Raw genomic sequence first — 17,410 nt, forward strand, 5'->3', positions numbered from 1 at the left:
GGACTGCAGCAAGCCAGGCTTCCCTGTCATTCACTATCTCCTGGAGTTTGCTCAAACTCATGTCCATTGAGACAATGATGCCATCCAACCATCTCATCTTCTGTCGTCCCCTTCTCCTCCTGCCTTTGATCTTTCTCAGCATCAAGGGTCTTTTCTAGTGAGTCAGCTCTTCACATCAGGTGGCCAAAGTATTGGAGCTTCAGCTTCAGCATCAGTCCTTCTGATGAATATTCATGATTGATTACCTTTAGGATTGACTGGTTTGATCTCCTTGCAGTCCAAGGGACTCTCAGGAATCTTCTCCAACACCACAGTTCAAAAGTATCAATTCTTCTGCATTCAGCCTTCTTTATGGTCCAACTCTCACATCCATATGTGACTTCTAGGAAAACCATAGCTTTGACTTTACGGACCTTTGTCAGCAAAGTGTCTCTGCTTTTTAATACAGTATCTAGGTTTGTCACAGCTTTTCTTCCAAGGAGTAATCTTTTCATTTCATGGATGCAGTCACCATCTGTAGTGATTTTGGAGCCCAAGAAAATAAAGTCTCTCACTGTTTCCATTGTTTCCCCATCTATTTGCCATGAAGTGATGGGACTGGATGCCATGATCTTAGTATTTTGAGTGTTGAGTTTTAAGCTAACTTTTTCACTCTCCTCTTTCACCCTCATCAAGAGGCTCTTTAGTTCCTCTTCATTTTCTGCCATAAGGATGGTGTCATCAACCTATCTTAGATTATTGATATTTCTCCCAGTAATCTTTATTCCAGCTTTGCTGGGCTGGATGAAGCACAAGCTGGAATCAAAATGGATTAAAGACCTAAATGTAAGACCAGACAGTAGAAAACTCCTAGAGGAAAACATACGCAGAACACTATGGGACACAAATCACAGCAATATCTTTTTGGAGTCACCTCCTAGAGTAATGGAAATAAAAGCAAAAATAAACAAGTGGGACCTAATTAAACTTGAAAGCTTTTGCACAGCAAAGGAAACCATAAACAAAGTGAAAATTCTCCACAGAATAGGAGAAAAAAATTGCAAATGATGTGACCAACAAGGGATTAATCTCCAAATATACAAACAGTTCATACAGATCATTATGAAACAAACAACCCAATCAAAAAATGAGCAGATCTAAGTAGACATTTCTTGAAAGAAGACATACAGGTGGGCGAGAGGCACATGAAAAGATGTTCAACACTGCCAATTATAACAATGCAAATCAAAACTACAATGACTTATCAGCTTACACTAGTCAGAGTGGCTTTCGTTAGAAAGGCTACAAGCAATAAATGCTGGTGGGAGTGTGGATAAAAAGAAACCCTCCTACATTGTTGGTGGGAATGTAAATTGATACAGACACTGTGGAGAACATTGTGGAGGTTCTTTAAAAAACTAAAAATAGAGCTACCATATAGGATCCTGCTCCTGGGCATATATTCAGAGAAAAACCATAATTTAAAATGATATATACAACCCAGTGTTAGTTGCACCAATATTTACAATAGCCAAGAAATGGAAGCAACCTGAATATCCATTGACAGATGATTGGATGAAGAAAATATGGTATATTTATACAGTGAAATATCACTCAGCCATTACAGAGAATGCTATTTGCAGCAACATGGATGGACCTAGAGATTATCATACTAAGTGAAGTAAGCCAGACAGAAAGACAAATATCCTAAGGTATCATTTATGTGTGGAATCTACAAAAGAAATGATGCAAATGAACTTATATACAAAACAGAAACAGACTCACAGACATAAATAAATTTATGGTTACCAAAGAGCAAAGGTGGAGGAGAGCTAAATTAGGAATTTGCAATTAACATATGCACATGACTATATATAAAATAAATAATTAACAAGGACCTACTGTATAGCTCAGGGAACTATGCTCAATAGTATGTAATAACCTACAAGGGAAAAGAATCTGAAAAAAACAGATACATATGTGTGTAAAATTCAAGCTTGTTGCTGTACACCTGAAACTAGTATAACATCATAAATCAACTATACTTCAATGAGTAAATTAATTTTTTTTAAAGAAAAGAAACAGAAAATAAGAGTGAACAGGTATGTGTAGAATAGGTTGAATCCTTCCACAGGTTGACTAGGAAGAGCCTCTCCAAAGAGATGGCATGCAAAGTCAGATCTGAAAGAGCAGAAAAGACCCCATTTGAAGAGTGGGAAAGGCAAGGAGCTGCGGGTGAGAGGATGGAAGATTCCAGGTCAAGGGAAGTGTACCTGGAGAAGATTTGGCCTCTAAGAACTGAGGAGCAGAATGGTAGAATGCTGAGAATGTCAAAATAGGACTGATTAAGAAGGAGGCTGAAACCAGATCTTGCAGGGCCTTGGAGGCCATGATAAGGAGGTCTAATGGTTTTTTTTCAAAAGTCAATAGGAAGAAATAAAATGAGTTCAAGTGCAGAAGCCACATGATTCAATTTGTGCTATATAAGATTTCTTTGGTGAATAGGAGAATCAGGAAATTACTGTAGTAATAGTAAATTTGAAGAGAAACTGAGGGTAGAATTAGGATTGTAGCAGTGTTAGAAATAAAGTGAGGAGATTGAAGTTCTGTTTTGAAGACAGAGTAAAAGTGTCAATGAATTAGATAAGAGAAAAGTTATATAAATCAATAATATATGAAAAATGTATATAGTTCTCATTCTCTAAGGATGCTTCAGTTATTTCAACATACTTCTCTGTCTTCATAAAGTTCTGTATGTGCTTGTATGCTTAGTCACTCAGTCATGTCCAATTCTATGTGACCCTTTGGACTGTAGCCCTCCAGGCTCCTCTGTCCATGGGATTTTTCAGGCAAGAATACTGGAGGAGGTTGCCATTTTCCTCCTTCAGAGGATTTTCCTGACCCAGGGATCAAGCCTGCATCTCCTATGTCTTCTGAACTGCAGGTGGATTCTTTACCCACTGAGCCACTGGGGAAACCCATAAAGTTCTACAGATGTTTAAAAATAAGAATAAAAACCTCCTGATTATTCATAGTATAACCCAGGTCACTTTAAGGCATACAACTTTTCCAAAGGGAAAAAAAGAACTAACAGAAACATGTCAGAATACCACAAACACTTTCAATCACCTGCATAAATTGTAAAATGTCATTAATTTACTTATTCTCTAAATTTCAAGTTTTCATAGGTAGAATATTAAAGACTTTCATTACCACAGCCAATGAATCTGTGCCCCTACTTCCCAACACATGTATTTCTTTCTGACCCTGCATCCTAGAATAATAAAATAAGCAAATACTTATTAGGTACCAGGTACTGCTAATAACACTTATAAAGGTTAACTGGTTTAACTCTGAAAGGAAGTTACTCAATTATCCCAAATTGCTATACATGAATTCAAACATGTTTATTGTTGTCCCAGCTTTTGGTTTTAGAAGGAGTTTGGAGTCGCACTGACATCAGTGTGTTGTAACTTGCTGTAGTTATAGGTGCTTTGATCTTTAAGTGTCTTTGCTGATTAATTTTGGTAAAAATAGCCAATCAAGATCTACAAAAATTTAGAAAACACATGGGGAAATGAATCAACATCTCCCTCAGCAAAGACTAAGAATAAGTGATTTCTATATTACAAGGAGATAAATAGAAACTAGAAATGCAAGCAAATTTCTAAGCAAATAAGCTCTTTATTACTATTTCAAATGTTGCAGAATATATAAAAGGAAACCAGCCAGTGGGATCCAAAGATCTTACTTAAAACTGGGGGGGAAATTAAGAATATAACATCTGGATGTATAAAACTTAGCTTTTATTTCAGTTTTGTTTTTTCCCAACTGTCACACTTGAAAACAGATTAAGCTGAAATCTTTCTCAGGAGCCTGCATTCCCACAGGAGCATGTTGACAGTTGAAGGAGTCACAGCCTTGGTGTGGAAGTCCTCTCTTACCTGCACTTATGTACTAAGCCTATAATGAATGGTTCACAGTGGCACCAAGTCTGTAATACACAGTTCATCATGGTCAACCTTGGCTACACATTAAAATCACCTGAGGTGCTCTCTGAAAATACCACCCCCAGAGATTCTTTTCAGCTGTTCTCATGGGAGGACCTGGGAACCAGTGCTTCTTACAAATCCCTGGGAGAATTCTACCGTGTAGTCCAAGCTGGAGAACCGCTGCTGGAAACCTGAGCCCCAGGAATTGCCATGGCTGCAACATGCTCTTGGGCTTATCCCTACCTGGAAAGGCAAGAAAATCACAGGATGCTGAAGCCATTTTCTGAGTCCTTGCAAGCTTCAAGTCCTGCTTCAAGCACAGTTCTGGACCTCTCCCTCCTTTCTGAGCTTACAGTCAGAGAAGCCGCTTAAGAGCACCTGCTCTCTGGGAAACTTTGTTGTTGGTCAAGCTAGCCGCTGCCCACAACTTCTTTCAAAACTTTCCTGCTTCAACATACCTGTTAATCTTTAAGCACCAATAAAAGTATGGTTTTCTTCATTGCAATTGTGAATGAGGGAACTATGAATTAGCCAAGGAGAAAACACCACGTGAAGAAATTGAGTACCTAGTCTGTGTTAGACATTGTATTTAGTTTGCTTTCAATCCTTACACAGCCCTGTGAGGAAGGAGTTGTTTCATTTTAGTTCTCCAAGGAGGGAAAGGAGACTCAGGGGCATTAGCCACTGACTTCTCAAGGTCTCCTGGGCTACTGAAAGGAACATTGGGAGGTGACACAATCTGAATTTCACTATCGCACACTGCCCACTAGGGGCTTCCCAGGTGGCGCTAGTGGTAAAGACCGTGCCTGCCAACGCAGGAGATACAGGAGACGCCGGTTGGATCCCTGGGTCGGGAAGATCCCCTGGAGAAGGAGATGGCAACCCACTCCAGTGTTCTTACCTGGAGAATCCCATGGACAGAGGAGCCTGGTGGCCGGCAGTCCATAGGGTTGCACAGAGTCAGACACGACTGAGTGAGTTAGTAGGCCCACCACCCCCTAGGGCTGCAGGGGTCAGGGCAAGTGCAAGCTCAAAGAACCAGAAGTGCCTTAAGGCAGCCAGCTTGAAATCTTCCCAGCACACCTAATAGAGAGATTGCTGTCTCTTCCTGGTACCTCGGGCTTAGCCCTGAACTCTTACCATCTTTGGTTAATTGCCAGTTCATGTGCTTTCAGCTCATTGCGGTTACAAGCAACCTTAAGCCAGCAAAGAGTATCCTTTTTATTTTTAATCCACCCGAGAGCCTAAAATTGTCTTAGAGCAGTGCTTCTCAAACTGTTATTATGTCCTTATAAGCTACAGACCTTATTAAAATGCAGATTCGCTCCCAGAAAGTCTGGGTGGAGCTGAGCCCTGGGTTCCTAACAAGCTGCCAGGAATGCCAGTGCTGCTCTCACAGAAGAGCAAAGAACTAATTACTCCAAATAAATGGGTGGTTTAAACTACAATTTGGGAACAAGCATCAGTGGGTGCAAGTTTGATATATTTCACTACATTTCATTTCTTTAAAGAAAAGAAAAGAAAAAGACATCTCATTATCCTAACAAGACTATCTAAAGCCATTCCTTTCCCAGTCACTGAATTATTGTAGACTGATTAGTTGATAGGTGAAAATCCCATGGATGGAGGAGCCTGGTAGGCTGCAGTCCATGGGGTCGCTAAGAGTTGGACACGATTGAGTGACTTCACTTTCACTTTTCACTTTCATGCATTGGAGAAGGAAATTGCAACCCACTCCAGTGTTCTTACTTGGAGAATCCCAGGGATGGGGGAGCCTGGTGGGCTGCTGTCTATGGGGTCGCACAGAGTCAGACACGACTGAAGTGACTTAGCAGCAGGACATCTCAACATGAAAATAATCAATACCTAGAAAATACAGTTGAATGTCTTATGAATAACACGATACCTAGAAAATACAGTTGAATGTCTTAGGAAGTGACTTAGCAGCAGAACATCTCAACATGAAAATAATCAAATAATTATGAATAACACATTAAGTGGTTAATCACTGATTTTTTTAAAAAAGGATGCAGTACACCCCTCTCAACACTGCTCTATTAGCAAAAGACCCCTCAGGTAGGATCATGACATACTTGGGGTTACCAGAGTAGCTGGGATGCTTCTGATGTGGATAACTCTATTGATATACTCTGGGTAAAACAGTCATTAAAAATGACAGCTTCAGGGTTGGCTGACTTGAATTCAAGCCATTGCTAACATTTTACTTCTCAAAGTTCATTTCTTATCCAGGACCAGCCTACAGCAAGACTTGTAACTCTGACCAATCCCTAAATAGTCCAAACTCCAAGTCATTAAAAAGAAATACATTCATACATACCATAGAAAAACTCATTCAAAACAATGATATATTACACTATTGATTTTGTGGTCAAACACAAAAGAAGGTTTGCCTTGCAGTTGACACAATAAAAATGTTGTAAATCCTCTTGAAATGTATCCACCATTCACCTTTGTGCCTCCTCACCCCCAAACACAAATCCTGCTATTTTGACAGTGTTTTCCCCAGATATATCTGTGTTTCTCAGTTTCCTGATGGTAGGCTCTAATAATACCTATCTTGCAGGTTTCCATGAAGATTAAACACATATCTCCCTCCAAAGTCCCTGGAAAGCCCAAACACTACCTCTCCTTTTTTGGATCATCCTCTGTCAACCCATGCACCCCTCCAACCTTCATCTTATCAGCCTAATCCACATGCCTCTATCTTTCTAGTTTCCTTTTCTGTACCAAAAAATGTGCCTATCTCTTGGTTTTTCCAGTTGGGATCAGTCTCTTTAGAGATAGCAGAAAGTTAGAAATGGCAAATTAACATAATTTTACATGCACACACAGTCAATTCTCTCTGTAGACATTTATTAAATTAATAAATGGTTTGCTCCCCTTAAAACCAGTCAACCCCAGTGGATACTCAGTACTGAGTTCTAGAAGTCTTTACTATTTAAAAAAATATTAGGTGTGAAAATCCTAAGAAGTAACAATTATCTATAAAAAATCTTCTATATTGAATTCATGCCAGCCTCTTTTCACAAAGAGAAAAGAATAAATCAAAGCTACCACCAATATTTGGGCTTCCCCATTGGGTCAGAAGAATCCACCCTCAATGCAAGAGCCACAGGAGATGCAAGTTTGATCCCTGGGTCAGGAAGATGCCCTAGAGGAAGGCATGGCAACCCACTCCAATATTCTTTCCTGGAGAATCCCACAGACAGAGGAGGCTAGAGGGCTATAGTCCATGGAGTTGCAAAGAGTTGGACACAACTGAAGTGACTTAGCATGCACACATGCATGCACCACCAATATTTAGATGGAATTTCACACATAGTGCAGTGGCAAGGACATCAGGATGTCAGAAATGCTATTCGATATTCCGAAAGCAAACATCTTCCTATGCTATGAAGAGAAACAAGTAAGAAATGCCCAGCCCCATGAAATCTGTATGATTCAATGATACATAAAAAAGTTGCCTTGTGGGTGAACTGAGGCTGTTACTACTTCAAATACGGGTTTGTCATGAAGAGTAAAGAAAATGGAAGATATATTTCTTAGTAGTCACCATGGAGTAGATATTCAGTAAATATTCTGCTTCAGCTTATCTTTATAGTTATTTTCATCCCAGAGGCAGGGGGAGGAAGGGTAGCAAATACTAAGTCAACATTTGCTGAAATTACAAGAAAAAGGAGAAAGCTCAGACCATGGTAAAGATTTTATATGTTAAGTAATCTTAGCTCTTGTAGCCTTTCAAAATCTTATGAAAGGAGATGGCAAGTTCTAAAAAATTTAGTAGACCATGTACAGTCAAATTGTACTCAGTGGTAAGAAAAGAGGGGATTATAAAAACGAACAGATGACAGAAAAAAGTCAAATCACTGCAGAAAAAGTTCATAGGAAAAGATTAAATCATAGCACCAGATAATAGGCGCTCTAGTAAAGCAGTGACATTAAAATAACTATAAAAGAAAATCAAAAAGAAACTTACCAAAGGAAAAAGTAAGAAAAATGAAGCAATGATTGTTAATTGAACAAAATTTAGCCTATATATTTAAGATAGGCAAATGAGGCATCATTCTCATTAAAATTAAAGTCATACATAAATTTTCCAGTTGAGTAACAGTGCCCACAAATAAATCCTATAGCAAGATATCAGAGCTGAAATATTCATGGCAAATAAAAAAATGCAAGATATTTTATATTACATATTTAGCAATAAAATCATCTTTTCTACTTTTCCCTAAAACTTTTGAGCACTCAACTACCAATTGCCCTTGATGTACTATTATATCTATTCAATATTTTGTCAATTACGTTCAGTTCAGTTCAGTTCAGTTCGTCGCTCAGTCGTGTCCGACTCTTTGCAACCCCATGAATCGCAGCACGCCAGGCCTCCCTGTCCATCACCAACTCCCAGAGTTCACTCAGAGTCATGTCCATCGAGTCAGTGATGCCATCCAGCCATCTCATCTTCTGTCGTCCCCTTCGCCTCCTGCCCCCAATCCCTCCCAGCATCAGGGTCTTTGCCAATGAGTCAACTCTTCGCATGAGGTGGCCAAAGTACTGGAGTTTCAGCTTTAGCATCATTGCTTCCAAAGAACATCCAGGACTGATCTCCTTTAGAATGGACTGGTTGGATCTCCTTGCAGTCCAAGGGACTCTCAAGAATCTTCTGAAACACCACAGCTCAAAAGCATCAATTCTTCAGCGTTCAGCATTCTTCACAGTCCAACTCTCACATCCATACATGACCACTGGAAAAACCATAGCCTTGACTAGACGGACCTTTGTTGGCAATGTAATGTCTCTGCTTTTGAATATGCTATCTAGATTGGTCATAACTTTTCTTCCAAGGAGTAAGCATCTTTTAATTTCATGGCTGCAGTCACCATCTGCAGTGATTTTGGAGCCCCAAAAATAAAGTCTGACACTGTTTCCACTGTTTCCCCATCTATTTCCCATGAAGTGATGGGACCAGATGCCACAATCATCATCTTCTGAATGTTGAGCTTTAAGCCAACTTTTTCATTCTCCACTTTCACTTTCATCAAGAGGCTTTTGAGTTCTTCTTCACTTTCTGCCATAAGGATGGTGTCACCTGCATATCTGAGGTTATTGATATTTCTCCTGGCAATCTTGATTCCAGTTTGTGCTTCTTCCTGCCCAGCGTTTCTCATGATGTACTCTGCATATAAGTTAAATAAGCAGGGTGACAGTATACAGCCTTGATGTACTCCTTTTCCTATTTGGAAGAAGTCTGTTGTTCCATGTCCCATTCTAACTGGTGCTTCCTGACCTGCATATAGGTCAGGAAGCAAAAGGCAGGTCAGGTGGTCTGGTATTCCCATATCTTTCAGAATTTTCCACAGTTGATTGTGATCCACACAGTCAAAGGCTTTGGCATGGTCAATAAAGCAGAAATAGATGTTTTTCTGAAACTCCCTTGCTTTTTCCATGATCCAGTGGATGCTGGCAATTTGATCTCTGGTTCCTCTGCCTTTTCTAAAACAAGCTTGAACATCTGGAATTTCACAGTTCACGTATTGCTGAAGCCTGGCTTGGAGAATTTTGAGCATTACTTTACTAGCATGTGAGATGAGTGCAATTGTGCAGTAGTTTGAGCATTCTTTGGCATTGCCTTTCTTTGGGATTGCAATGAAAACTGACCTTTTCCAGTCCCGTGGCCACTGCTGAGTTTTCCAAATTTGCTGGCATAATGAGTGCAGCACTTTCACAGCATCATCTTTCAGGATTTGAACTAGCTCAGCTGGAATTCCGTCACCTCCACTAGCTTTGTTTGTAGTGATGCTTTCTAAAGCCCACTTGACTTCGCATTCCAGGATGTCTGGCTCTAGGTGAGTGATCACACCATCGTGATTATCTTGGTCATGAAGATCTTTTTGTACAGTTCTGTGTATTCCTGCCACCTCTTCTTAATATCTTCTGCATCTGTTAGGTCCATACCATTTCTGTCCTTTATCAAGCCCATCTTTTCATGAAACGTTCCCTTGGTATCTCTAATTTTCTTGAAGAGATCTCTAGTCTTTCCCATTCTGTTGTTTTCCTCTATTTCTTCGCATTGATCACTGAGGAAGGCTTTCTTATCTCTTCTTGCTATTCTTTGGAACTCTGCATTCAGATGCTTATATCTTTCCCTTTTTTTTTTTTTTTTTGGAGGTTCCTTTTTTACTCAAGATGTTTAACTACTCAAAAATGACAATTACATCTTTAAGAATATAATAAAAGGGGTGGAAAATAGCAATATAATTGACAAAGTGTAGATGCTAAACAAACCAAAGATTTTTTAAGGGTTCTTTTTGAGGAGTAGGAAGGATTAGAAGCTTGACAGCTTATTTGTAAGGCCTCCTCAGACAGCCATTTTGCTTTTTTGCATTTCTTTTCCATGGGGATGGTTTTGATCCCTGTCTCCTGTACAATGCAATGAACCTCAATCCATAGTTCATCAGGCACTCTGTCTATCAGATCTTGTCCCTTAAATCTATTTTTCACTTCCACTGTATAGTCATAAGGGATTTGATTTAGGTCATACCTGAATGGTCTAGTGGTTTTCCCCACTTTCTTCAATTTAAATCTGAATTTGGCAATAAGGAGCTCATGATCTGAGCCACAGTCAGCTCCCAGTCTTATTTTTGTTGACTGTATAGAGCTTCTCCATCTTTGGCTGCAAGGAATATAATCAATCTGATTTCGGCGTTGACCATCTGGTGATGTCCATGTGTAGAGTCTTTTCTTGTGTTGTTGGAAGAGGGTGTTTGCTATGACCAGTGCCTTTTCTTGGCAAAACTCTATTAGTCTTTGCCCTGATTCATTCCGTATTCCAAGGCCAAATTTGCCTGTTACTCCAGGTGTTTCTTGACTTCCTACTTTTGCATTCCAGTCCCCTATAATTAAAAGGACATCTTTTTGGGGTGTTAGTTCTAAAAGGTCTTGGAGGTCTTCATAGAACCGTTCAACTTCAGCTTCCTCAGCATTACTGGTTGAGGCATAGACTTGGATTACTGTGATATTTAGAGGTTTGCCTTGGAAATGAACAGAGATCACTCTGTCATTTTTGAGATTGCATCCAAGTACCGCATTTCAGACTCTTTTGTTGACCATCATGGCTACTCCATTTCTTCTAAGGGATTCCTGCCCACAGTAGTAGATATAAGGGTCATTGGAGTTAAATTCACCCATTCCAGTCCATTTTAGTTTGCTGATTCCTAGAATGTTGACATTCACTCTTGCCATCTCCTGTTTGACCACTTCCAATTTGCCTGATTCATGGACCTGACATTCTAGGTTCCTATGTGATAATGCTCTTTACAGCATCAGACCTTGCTTCTATCACCAGTCACAACCACAACTAGGTATTGTCTTTGCTTTGGCTCCATCCCTTCATTTTTTCTGGAGTTTTTTCTCCAGTGATCTCTAGTAGCATATTGGGCACCTACTGACCTGGGGAGTTCCTCTTCCAGGAGATCATCCCCAACTCAACACATCACATACCCACATCTACCAAAAATGTACTTTCTCCACATATTAGGTGAAATTTTTATCAATGTTAGCAGTATTAGTATTATAGCTTCTTTTCTTGGTTTCCAGTTGCACTCCACTTGGCTTAGTCTTAGAAAGGTAAAGCTTCAGGCCTTATGTATTCATGTGTTCTAAATTATCTGTCCCCTTACGAAGAGTTGCAGAGGTGAACAAATCTAATGAGGAGTTGAGCGAACACAGATACCCGAGAGAAGGGTGGAGCAGGAAGGGAGCATTGGGCTCTGGAATCAAGCCCATCTCTCCACAATTTTACCTAAGGCTTCAGCAGGGCAAACATTTATGTAAATGAAATCATAAATAGAGCAAAATACATTTAAAAGAGATAAGCCCAGAGCTGCCCTGGTTGGTGCTACATTTGAAGCCTGGACCTCTGCCTTATATTCTTGTTCTTCCAGACCCCGAGGCAGTTTGGAGAAAGGGTAGGTTCTCAGGAATGATGCTTTGAAAACCACCAGCCCATTGGAAGCTGGTATAGTGAAAGAAATCCTCTCTAAGAGCCGTTCTTTCTCTGAAACCTTTAATCAAGACTTTATAGGTTCAGAAGTGAATTTATTATTTCAGGAGTTGATAAATAGTTGGTGCGGGGGAGGGGGGGATGAATGCGGGAAAGAGAGGCATGGCAAACTGCTGGTTTCCATCCGGGTCCTTTTTGTTATTAACATTTCTGTTTTCAAATAACAGGAGACTAGCTTAAGCAGCCGGAAAAAGACAATGGCACCCCACTCCAGTACTCTTAACTGGAAAATCCCAGGGACGAAGGAGCCTGGTGGGCTGCAGTCCATGGGGTCGCTAAGAGTCCGACACGACTGATCGACTTCACTTTCACTTTTCACTTTCATGCATTGGAGAAGGAAATGGCAACCCACTCCAGTGGTCTTGCTTGGAGAATCCCAGGGACGGGGGAGCCTGGTGAGCTGCCCGTCTATGGGGTCGCACAGAATCGAACACGACTGAAGCGACTTAGCAGCAGCAGCAGCAGCTTAAGCAGAGGTAAGGTAAAATGAAGGGGTCTCTCCCATTCATAGGCAGGGAGAGACGCTTCTCATTATCAGATGCTAAAGAGCTATGGAAATCCAACCATTCCTTTCCTCCATATCCTGTCTCTTTTGCCGCTTGGAGCTTATGCTATTCTAAGCTCATGTGAAGGTAATGGCCACTGTAACTAACTCCTGATTTATATCTCTGTTGATGAAATCACCCAAACTAATTCCAAATCCAAGTTTTCTAGAAAGTATTTTGCTCAGCCCAGCTTTAGTGGAGTATCCCTAATCCCAATGAAATAATCCAGCTGACGACTCTGCAATGGGTGGGGCAAGTTTCAGAAAAGAGAATAAGCACAACATTGTAAATCAACTATACTTCAATAAAATTCTTTTGGAATAAAACAGAAAAGAGAGCAAGCAACTTCTGGAAAAATTAATAATAGCAGCCAGTACCAAACCTACAACCCCTGATACAGTATTGATGTGCTGGATCAACTCATTCCATTTCTAGCTCAGTATCAACCATGGTAGGAGTATTTATACCATGAAAACTGAAAAATGCTATAAATCAGGGATTCCTTTCTCAGAGAACCAGTTTACCAGCACCCCACTGTCACATCTATCTCCACGATTTATGATGTCGGTCCCAACCACATTAACTTCTATTCACACATTGTGAAGTTCAGCAAATCACATTAGTATCATTTTCCTCACAAGCAGAGTCCTCTAGAAGGAACCTCCTTCACCTGTTCACTCAGGTATGTTTATACGTTTAAGAACAAAAATAAAGCAAGACGTGTGCATTGCCATAGGCCAAAGGCATCACACCTCTGATTTGACACAAAGCCTTATGTCTACTATGCATATTATAAGGTTAGATACAGGATAGAATGATCTTAAAAATTACCCACATTCTTGGTAGAAATAGGAAGCAGCAACTGGAGAAATCTAGTGAATAAGTGTGAAGAAATAGAAATCACAAGAGCATTTACTGGAATGCAATAGGAGATCAATAAAGGTTTTAGAAAGAATGATGGGGAGAAAGGAAGTGGGAAAGCAGGGAGGAGGTGCAAGACAGGAGGGAGAGAGGACAAAGAGAATTAAACGAAATAGCCATCACTCAAAGGAGACAACCTCCCACTGAGAATAAAAGCAAAGTAACTAAGTTATGACCAACCTAGAGAGTATATTGAAAAGCAGAGATATTACTTTACCAACAAAGGCCCATCTAGTCAAGGCTATGGTTTTTCCAGTGGTCATGTATGGATGTGAGAGTTGGACTGTGAAGAATGCTGAGCGCTGAAGAATTGATGCTTTTGAACTGTGGTGTTGGAGAAGACTCTTCAGAGTCCCTTGGACTGCAAAGAGATCCAACCAGTCCATTCTAAAGGAGATCAGTCCCGTGTGTTCATTGGAAGGACTGATGCTGAAGCTGGAACTCCAATACTTTGGCCACCTCATGCAAAGGGTTGACTCATTGGAAAAGACCCTGATTCTGGGAGGGATTGGGGGCAGGAGAAGAAGGGGACGACAGAGGATGAGATGGCTGGATGGCATCACTGACTCGATGGACATGACTCTGAGTGAACTCCTGGAGTTGGTGATGGACAGGGAGGCCTGGCGTGCTGTGATTCATGGGGTTGCAAAGAATAGGACACGACTGAGTGACTGAACTGAACTGACTGAACTAAATAAGAATGTAAAAGTCTTCATTCAGTAGTAAGCTAGATCAGATGCTGAACCTGCGGCAGGTGCTGTGCACACAGCTCTTAGTAAGACGTGATCCTGGCCTCAGGCACCGTGCGGGGCAGTGAAGGAGAGATGCAGGGAAGTCATCTCCATGCTCAGATGGTAAATGCTGTGCTTAGTTAGCCAGAGATGCCGGGGTGGGAGGGGGGGGGGGCCACGGGAAAGTTTCTCCCCTAAACCTGAGAGTCAGAAAATACCTCCCAGAGAAGGTAACATCTGAACCAAGACCCGAAGAATACCCAAAAACTGCAAATGAATAGGATGGAGTCAAGGGAATTTCAGATGGAGTATGTACATGTGTGCTAAGTCACTTCAGTCATGTCCAACTCTGCGACTCCATGGACTGTAGCCAGCCAGGCTCCTCTGTCCAAGGGATTCTCCAGGCAAGAATACTGGAGTGGGTTGCCATGCCTCCAAAGGATCTCTCCGACCCAGGGATCAAACCCACATCTCTTACATCTCCTGCATTGGCAGGCAGGTTCTTTACCACTAGCACTAGCTGAGAAGAGTTTCAGAGGGAGGGGGGAATGTAAACGAGTTTGGTGTAAGTAGAAGTTGGCAATCATAGGTCTGGAATAAGTTTAGACTGTAGTGCTCAAGAGAGGAAACGGAGATAAAAACCACTGTGGGTCAAGAAGGTGTTGTGTGCATACTTGGAATTGGAACTTCAAGGACAGAAATGAACTCTCTATGGGGTTAAACAAGATAACACTTTAGAAAAATCACCAAGTCCTGTGATTTGCTGGCAGGTATCTTTAGGGGCCATCCTGGAGGCTGACTACCATATTCTCTCTAAATCAGGGAAGAAACATTGGCAACATAAAACTTCTGTCTGTTGTGTATTATAAGGTTAGACATAGGATAGAAGGATCTTGAAACTCATCCACATTTTAGCTCTCACATTCTCTTCTTCACCACCACAGCCTTTTTGTTTCAGTGTGAGTGACATCACAACCTGCAGCTGGCCTCCCTGCCTTCGCTCTGTCCCACATCTAACCTCGGGAATGACAGGGTGCCAACCGGTGGCTGCCACCTCAGTCGTGTTGAGAGAAAGACTATGGTTGTTCTTGCCCCGGGACAATCCAGAGGGATGGTTTGGGGATGAAGAGGGGAGGAGGCTCAGGACTGAGGGACACGTGTGCCTGTGACCGATGCATGTCGATGTATAGAAAAACCATCACAATATTCTAAAGTAACTATCCTTCAATTAAATTAATTTTTAAAAATAAATAAAGGAGGTTAGATCAACAACAAAATACTGTGATCATGAAACTAAGAGGTGGAGCAGTTTGAGAGCTCCTCAGGAGATCAAGGAAGCCGTCTTTGCTGACTGACAGGACTCGTTTGACACAGGACCAGGAGTTAAGAGAGGCTCCCAGACTCCTGACTTGGGCAGTTGGATGCATGGTGATGCTTTTGACTCTGAGAGGAGAGTATTTTTTAAAACAGGTTTAGCAGGGTATATCAGGAATTTAATTTTTGACCTTGTGCTGTGGGACATCCTGACAGAGATGTTTAATAAGCAGTTAACTAGAAAAAAATGCAAAAAAAGGATTATCAGGCTTTAAGACTTTTTAATACCTTGGGTTTTCAGAGGGTCAATAATAGAGGCATGAACAGACAGGAAAAATATCCACTTTGATTATAGATACCTGCCATGTTCACATGAAAGGATTTCAATCTAAGATGGAACCAAAGGAGATGAAATAGAGAATCTTGCACGCATTCTCAGAAGAACAGAATTTAAAGACTGAAGTCCTTTAAAACCCTGTTTTAGGAAAGAGTGAGACTTATCTCCTGACCAAGGAACATCTGCCAACAAGCTCTCCCGACTCCAAGTCAGTAAACTTACTGCTTGTGCCTGGCCTGCACTCCCTCCGCGTGGTCCATGAATACAACCCACCCCCAGCATTCACAGGACTCGCCTGCAACCTGCTGCAGCTTGTGTTTCCAGAATTGTAATCCCTCGGCTGTTCCTGAATAAACTCAATTTCTTGTCATTGCAGCTTGCTTCAGTTTAACTCTCTATTTAGGTTGACATTTGCAAAATGTATGTTACCAGTGTTTCACTCCTGATTTAGAGAGAATATTGTAGTCAGCACCCAGGATGGCCCTTAAGGACACCTGCCACCTTGCAAAGCCCTCTCCCATATTGAAGGGGGCTGACTTGCACGACCAATAAGATACTATGAAAATGGCAAATGTGACTCCTGAGGCTAGGTTACAAAAGCCGTCACTTCTATCTTGTTTTCTTCTGGATTCTCACTCTGGGGGACATGTCATGAGGTTACCCCAGCAGCCCAAGAGACAAACTCACATGGTGAGGAGCTGGGTCCTCCTGACCACAGCCGTGGGAGCAAGCCATCCTGGGAGCTGACTCTCCTGGACAAGACCCTTGGGACAGACACTTAGCCATCATCCTGACTGTACCCACAAGGAGAAACCCTGAGCCAGAACCACCCTGCTAAGCTGCTTCTGAATTCTTGACCCACAGAAATTGTAAAGTTAAAATGTTTATTGTTTTAAGCCATTAAATGTTAAGAATAATTTGTTACACTGCAATAGATTAATAATATAGAAATTTACTTACCAGGTCATAGCAAAAAAAAAAAAAAAAAGCCAGAGGAGTGTGGGCCTCACTGAGAGGTTCCTGCCTGTAAAACTTAGGCAGCAGTAAAGCTCCAACATGAAATGCAATCTTGAAGGGATCATTAAAGACAGATTTCTGGGCCCCAGCCCTGAGTTTCTGATTCAGTGAATCTGAGGCAGGGCCTGAGAATGAAATTGGCAATTCTGTGGTGAGTTTCTGGATGTTGGATTTGATCAGGAAAAAGATGTGACCATAAGATCATCAAGCATTCTTTCCGTGACTCTGACATGTTTGCACATGGGGAAAGTCTCTTACAGCATAAGTCAATTTAGAAGCCACCCCCTGGGGAGGCGAGCGTGGGTTTATTATTCTGCTGCCCAGCAGGGAGTCTCTGGGTCACAGAGCTCTGAAGGTCAGCAGGAGCTTGGAGTCTATTTATAGCTAAAGGATTTATCTTATCTTTTCTATGGTTAGCAGAAGGGTGAAATTTCATGGGGTATGCAAAACATGAAAGATCGTATATGGCTAAAAAATCTGCTTATTAGGGCTGT

The 17,410-nt window shown here is 41.2% G+C and overlaps 1 long non-coding RNA gene across 2 annotated transcripts in view; it reads right to left on the bottom strand.

The window, feature by feature from the left end:
• Positions 1-658: 658 nt before the first annotated feature.
• Positions 659-17,410, bottom strand: part of LOC129624265 (uncharacterized) — a 63,407-nt gene continuing 46,655 nt past the window's right edge. The window contains exons 4-5 of one of the 2 annotated variants that reach the window (XR_008700844.1): positions 5,721-5,837; positions 659-795 (exon numbers count right to left, since the gene is read on the bottom strand). This is a non-coding gene — a long non-coding RNA (uncharacterized LOC129624265). Of the gene's footprint in view, positions 796-3,481; positions 4,215-5,720; positions 5,838-17,410 lie in introns of those variants that run through there. The other variant, XR_008700840.1, reaches the window with a different exon arrangement.

This window comes from Bubalus kerabau, chromosome 12 (genome assembly GCF_029407905.1).
Source record: "Bubalus kerabau isolate K-KA32 ecotype Philippines breed swamp buffalo chromosome 12, PCC_UOA_SB_1v2, whole genome shotgun sequence".
NCBI lineage: Eukaryota > Metazoa > Chordata > Mammalia > Artiodactyla > Bovidae > Bubalus > Bubalus kerabau.